The 6,833-nt window shown below is 31.7% G+C and overlaps 1 long non-coding RNA gene across 1 annotated transcript; it reads right to left on the bottom strand.

Moving 5' to 3' along the window:
* Positions 1 to 2,317: 2,317 nt before the first annotated feature.
* Positions 2,318 to 4,588, bottom strand: LOC116662074. The gene is made up of 3 exons (XR_004318068.1): positions 4,576 to 4,588; positions 4,282 to 4,286; positions 2,318 to 3,725 (listed from the first exon to the last, which is right to left on the bottom strand). It is a non-coding gene; the product is annotated as an uncharacterized LOC116662074 (long non-coding RNA).
* Positions 4,589 to 6,833: the final 2,245 nt, after the last annotated feature.

Here is a 6,833-nt window from a genome sequence, read left to right on the forward strand (position 1 = left end):
TTTACAATCTTACTTTTTAAGGCACCCCTTCACAGATTTGTTATTTTCAATACATTATCCAAACAAAATTAGAAAACAAGCCAAGATTAATTGTATTTAACTTTACTGTCCCATCAGCCACTTTGTAATATTAATCCCAGTCAGGAATGCGGTCAGAAATTAGAGCAGATTCTCTGCCCCTCAATTTTCCATCTAGGTTATCTACCCCTTTATTTAAATTTCACTTTTGTTCTTACCCCGTTTATGTGCCTAAATCACTCCTAATTTTTCTCTCTTCACACATCAATTCTAACTCTCAGAGTGGATTTGCTGAATTATCAGTGTAGCTGAGTGATTATTTTATGTCCTGCTTCCATTGCCCAAGGAAGCTGTGTCAAACTTCACCTTCCCCTCAAGTTCCATACCCTTGATCCTAGAGGTTATTTTCTTTCTAAAAGAAAATAGGGATAGGAAACTTACTCAATATTGTTTTCCTCCATCTTTTAACCCACTTTATTTTCCTCCTGTCTCTATGTTTGCTGTTTGTTGTTGTTGTTGTTGTTGTTGTTTTCTTTTCACTTGAGTTTATCCCCTCTGAACTTTCGGTTTCCTCTCCATCAATGATCACTACTTTCTCATACCCTCAATTTACCCCTTCTTTATCAGCTTTTATACATGCTTAAATCTCTCCTACCTTAAAACAAGCAAATGCAATACATACACATGCACACACAGTTACACAAACCCGTTGTAAATAGGCACTCTCAAACATTGTGAAACTGTAAATTTGGATACTTATTTTAAAGGATGTATGCTAATATCTACCAATATTTTAAATGTCAATACCTGGTAGCCTAGTTAATTATAATTTTGGCAACTTTGTCTTACAGAAATGCCCATACAAAGGCCCAGATACTTATTTTCAAGCGTAGATTAGATTCCCTGCAAGAGCAAAAAAATTAGAATCTATCCTAATTAGCCATAGTAGGAGAATGTTTAAATGAATTATATTTTATTTATACTATTAAAAGACTGTCACTAACAAAAATAATGGAGTAGAAACAAATATATTAACACAGTATGTTCTCTAATGTACATTAAATTTTAAAATCTCATAACAATAATAAGGTATAATAATTGAGATTATAACAAAAAAAAATGTACGTGGGCCAGACAGGATGACAAATGGGACTTTTCCATTTTTACTCTTCCTATTGAATTTGTACAGTGAGCTAAATCTTTATAATAATTGCCTCTGTGTGCATATATATATGTCTTGAAAATATATATTATTTTCCCAGATACTTTATTCCCCTATTTTCCAATCATCACACAGACTTTTGAAAATATTTGCTTTTTGATTTTTGTATTAAATTATACTTGACTTAACAATAATTATGTTAGTTTTCGGTATACAACTTAGCAATTCAATATTTTTAGATGTTATACTCCATGCAAAGTTATTAATATCTATTTAACTATGTTCCCTTGCTGTACATTACATTCTTATAATTTGTTTATTTTATTCATAATAGTTTGTTCCTCTTTATTCTCTTGACCTGTTTTGCCCCTTCCCCTCCCCACTCCCCTTTGGTAATGACTAGATTATTCTCTGTAACTGGGAATCTCTTTCTGGTTTGTTATATTTGTTCCTTTGTTTTATTTTTTAGATTCCACATATAAATGATATCATACACTATTTGTCTTTCTCTGTCTGACTTATTTCACTAAGCATAATATCCTCTAGGTCCATAGATATTGTCTCAAATAGCAAAATTTCATTCCTTTTTATGTCTGAGTAACATTCCATTATATATATATATATATATATCACATATATATATCACATCTTCTTTATTTATTCATCTGTTCATGGACACTTGGGTTGCTTCCCTATGTTGACTTTTGTAAATAAGGCTGCTATGAACATTGGGGTACCTATATCATCTTTCCAAATTAGTGTTGTTGTTGTTATTATTGTTTTAATGTATACCTAGGAGTAGAATTGCTGGGTCATATGGTAGTTCTGTTTCTAGTTTTTTGAGAAACCTCCATACTGTTTTCCCAAGTGAATGCACCAGTTTACACTCCTACCAAAAGTGTGTGAGCGTTCCCTTTTCTCCATATCCTTGTAAACGCTTGTTATTTGTGGTCTTTTTGATCACAGCCATTCTGACAGGTGTGAGGTGATATCTCATTGTGCTTTTGATTTGCGTTTCCCTGATGATTAGCAATGTTGAGCATCTTTTCACATGCCTATTGGCTATCTGTATGTCTTCTGTGGGAAAATGCCTATTCAGGTCCTCTGCCCATTTTTATTCTGGTTGTTTTTGTGATATTGAGTTGTATGATTTCTTTGTATATTTTGGATATTAACTCCTTATTGGACATGTTGTTTACAAATATCCTCTCCCATTGAGTAGGTTGCCTTTTTGTTTTGCTGATGATTTCCTTGGCCATGCAAAAATTTTTAAGTTTAATTAGGTTCCATTTGTTTATTTTTGCTTTTCTTTCCCTTACCTAGGGAGATATATCCCCCAAATATTATTAAGAATGATGTCAAAGAACATACTGCATATGCTTTCTTCTAGGAATTTTATTATTTCAAGTCTTACATTTGTTTCTTTCGTACATTTGATTTTTTTTTTTTGATTTTATTTTCGTATATGGTATGACAAAATGTTTTAGTTTCATTCTTTTACACATAGCTGTCCAGCACCATTTATTGAAGAGACTTGCTTTTTCCTATTGTATATTCTTGCCTTTTTTGTCATAGATTAATTAACCATATGTATGTGGGTTTATTTCTGGGCTCTCAATTCTGTTCCATTGATCTATGTCTCTGTTTTAGTGCCAGTACCGTACTGTTTAGATTATAGTAACTTTGTAGTACAGTCTGAAGTTGGGGAGAATACCTCCAGCTTTGTTCTTTTATTCTCAAGATTACTTTGGTTATTCAGGGTCTTTCGTGGCTTCATAAGAATTTTAGGATTATTTGTTCTAGTTCTGTGAAAAATGTCATGGATGTCTTGACAGATGTTGCATAAATATGTAGATTGCTTTATGTAGTATGGACATTTAACAATATTAATGCTTCCAGTCCATTAACACAGGATAGTGTTCCATTTATTTATATCATCTTCAATTCCATTATCGTTGTCTTCTAGTTTTCAGAGTACAGGTCCTTAACCTCCTTGGTTAAATTTATTTCTAGGTATTTTTTTCTTTTTAATACAATTATAAATGTGGTTGTCTTTGTGAATTCTCTTTGTTATAGTTTTCTATTAGTGCATAGAAATGCAACAGGTTTATATATATTAATTTTGTGTTCTTCAACTTTACTGAATTCATTTATTAATTCTAAAAGATTTTGGTTGAGATTTAGGGTTTTCTGTATATACTATTATGCCATCTGCAATACTGACAGTTTTATTTCTTTCCTTTCAATTTGGATGTGTTTTATTTTTTTTTTCTTTTCTGATTGCTGAAGCTGGGCCATCCTACACTGTGTCATATAGAAGTGGTGAGAGTGGGCATCCTTGTCTTATTCCTGATGTTAGAAGAAAACCTTTCAACTTTTCACAACTGAGTATGATGTTAGCTGTGAGTCTGTCATAAATTGCCTGTATTATGTTGAGATGTATTCCCTCTATATCAACTTTGTTGAGAATTTTTATCATAAATGGATGTTGAATTTTGTCAAATGCCTTTTATGCTTCTGTTGAGATTATCATGTGATTTTTATCCTTCATTTTTTAAATGTAGTGTGTCGCATTGATTGATTTCTGAATATTGAAACACCCTTGCATCTGTGGAATAAATCCCACTTGCCTATGATGTATGATACTTTTTATGTATTGTTGAATTCCACTTACTAATATTTTGTTGAGGATTTTACATCTATGTTCATCAGAGATATTGGTCTGTAATTTCTTTTTTGGATTGTGTTTGTCTGGTTTTGGTATCAGGGTAATGCTGGAATGAGTTTGGAAGTGTCCTCCTCTTCAAGTTTTCGAAAAAGTTTAAGAAGGATAGGTATTAAATTTTCTTTGAATGTTTGGTAGAATTTCCTTCTGAAGCTGTCTGATCCTGGACTTTTGTTTGTTGGAAATTTAGTGATTACTGATTCAACTTCATTACTCTTAATTGATCTGCTCAGATATTCTATTTCTTTCTGCTTCAGTCTTGGAAGATTGTATGTTTCTAGGAATTTATCCATTTCTTCTAGATTGTCCAATTTGTTAGTATGTAACTGTAGTATTCTCTTATAATTCTTTGTGTTTCTGTGATATTGGTTGTAACTTTTCCTCTTTTATTTTTTATTTTATTTGTTTGGTCATTTTTTTTTTCTTAGTAAGTCTATCTGAAGGTTTATCAATTTTATGTTTTCAAAAAAACAGCTTTAAGTTTCATTGGTCTTTTTATATTGTTTTTTAAAACAATATATTCCCTTATTCTGCTGACTTTGGCCTTTGTACTTCTTTTTCTAATTCCTTTAGATGGAAAATTAGGTTTTTGTTTTGTTTTGTTTTGTTTTTTGAGATTTTTCTTGTTGCTGAGGTAGTCCTGTATTGCTGTAAACTTCCCTCTTAGAACTCCTTTTGATGTGTCCTATAGATTTCAGAAAGTTATATTTCCATTTTCATTTGTCTCAAGATATTTTTTGATTTCCTCTTTAATTTCTTCATTGACTCATTGGGTTTTTAGTAGCATATTGTTTAGTCTCCATGTCTTTGTGTTTTTCCCATCTTTCTTCCAGTAATTGATTTCTGGTTTCATACCATTGTGGTTAGAAAAGATGCTTGATATAATTTCAATCTTCTTAAGTTTATTTAGAGGGTTTTGTTTTTTTGTTTTTTTTTTAATGACCTAGCATATAATCTATCCTGGAGAACATTCCACATGCACTTGAAAGAATGTGTATTCTGCTGTTTTTGGATGGAATTTCTCTAGATATCTATTAAGTAATCTGGTCTTTTTTGTCATTTAAGACTACTTTTCCTTATTGATTTTCCTGTCTGGATAATCTATCCATTGATATAATTGGGGTTCTGAAGTTCCTTACTATTATTACCATCAATTTCTCCATTTATTTTTGCTAATATTTGCTTTCTGTATTTAGGTACTCCTATATTCAGTGCATACGTGTTTATAAATATATCCTATTCTTGGATCACCCCTTTATCATTATATATTGCCCTTCTTTGCCTTTTGTTGTAGACTTTGTTTTAAAGTCTGTTCTGTCTGATACGAGTATTGCTACTGCATTTTTTTCTTTCCATTTGCATGGAGTGTCTTTTTTCTATCCCTTTACTTTTAGCCTATATGTGTTTTTAGCTCTAAAGTGAATCTCTTATAGGTAGCATGTAGACGAGTCTTGCTTTTCTATATTCAGCCATCCTATGTCTTTTGTTTCAAGCATGTTTTCACTTACATTTAATGTGTACTCATAGGTATGTACTATGCCATTTTGTTACTTGTTTTCTGGTTGTTTATAGATCTTCTCTGTTATTTTCCCTCTTCTTTTATTCTCTTCCCTTGTCGTTTGGTGATTTTCTTTAGTACTATGGTCCTTGTCCCTTTTGTGTATGTGTATCTGTTGTTAAGTTTTTGATTTTTGGTTACCATGAGGTTCATTTGTATGTCTATATCTGTGTCTGTATCTATAATGATACTTGTTTTAAACTTACAGTTGTTTAACTTCAAACACATTCTAAAAAGTTCTACATTTTTTAACTCCCCATGCCCTTGCCACATTTTATGCTTGGGTGTCATATTTTATGTCTTTATGTGTATCCCTTAACTGTTTATTTAGTTGTAGTTGATTTGATAATTTTTGTCTTTTAACCTTTGCAGTAACTTATTTAAGTGGTTGGTCCACTGCTTTTACTATATATTTACCTTTACCAGTGAGAATTTTTTCTTCAAATGTTTTCTTATTTCTTGTTGTAGATTTTTTTCTCACTTAAAGAAGATCCTTTGACATTTCTTGTAAGGCCCGTTTGATGTTGATAAACTCTTTTAATTTTTGCTTGTCTGGGAAACTCTTTACCTCCCTATCAATTCTGAATGGTAGCCTGCTGGGTAGAGTATTCTTGATTGTAGTTTTTTTTTTTTTTCCTTCCAGCGTTTTAAATACATTTTACCACCCCATTCTGGCTTGCAAAGTTTCTGCTGAAATATCAACTGATAGCCTTATAGAGGTTCCCTTTTATATGAGTCTTTACTTTCCTCCTGGTACCTTTAAAATTCTCTCTTTAGTTTTTGCCATTTTAATTATGATATGTCCTGGTGTGAGTCTTTTTGGTTTAATCTTACCTGAGACTCTCCGTGCTTCCTAGACTTAGATATCTGTTTCCTTCTTCACATTTGGAAAGTTCTCAGCCATAATTTCATCAAATATATTTTCTGCCCCTTTTTCTCTATCTATTCCTTCTTGGGACCCTTATAATGTGAATGTTAGTATGCTTGATGTTGTCCAAGAGGTCCCTTAAACTATCCACATAATTTTTTTTTTCTGTTTTCTCTTCTAATTGGGTGATTTCCACTATTTTGTCTTAAGGTCACTTATGCATCCTTCTGTATCACCTAATCTGCTGTTAATTCCTTCTAATATACTTTCATTTCATTTCATTTCATTATTGTATTCTTCAGCTCTAATTGATTCTTTTTTTTAATATTTTCTGGCTCTTAAAGTTCTTACTGGGTTCCTTTATTCTTTTCCTTTGTTCAGTGAGCAATTTTATGTCTATTTCTTTGAACTCTTTATCAAATCATTTACTTATCTCTATTTCATTTGAGTTTTTCTGGGATTTTATCTTGTTATTTCATTTGGATCATACATCTTTGTCCCC

This window comes from Camelus ferus, chromosome X (genome assembly GCF_009834535.1).
Source record: "Camelus ferus isolate YT-003-E chromosome X, BCGSAC_Cfer_1.0, whole genome shotgun sequence".
In the NCBI taxonomy this organism is placed as follows: Eukaryota; Metazoa; Chordata; class Mammalia; order Artiodactyla; family Camelidae; genus Camelus; species Camelus ferus.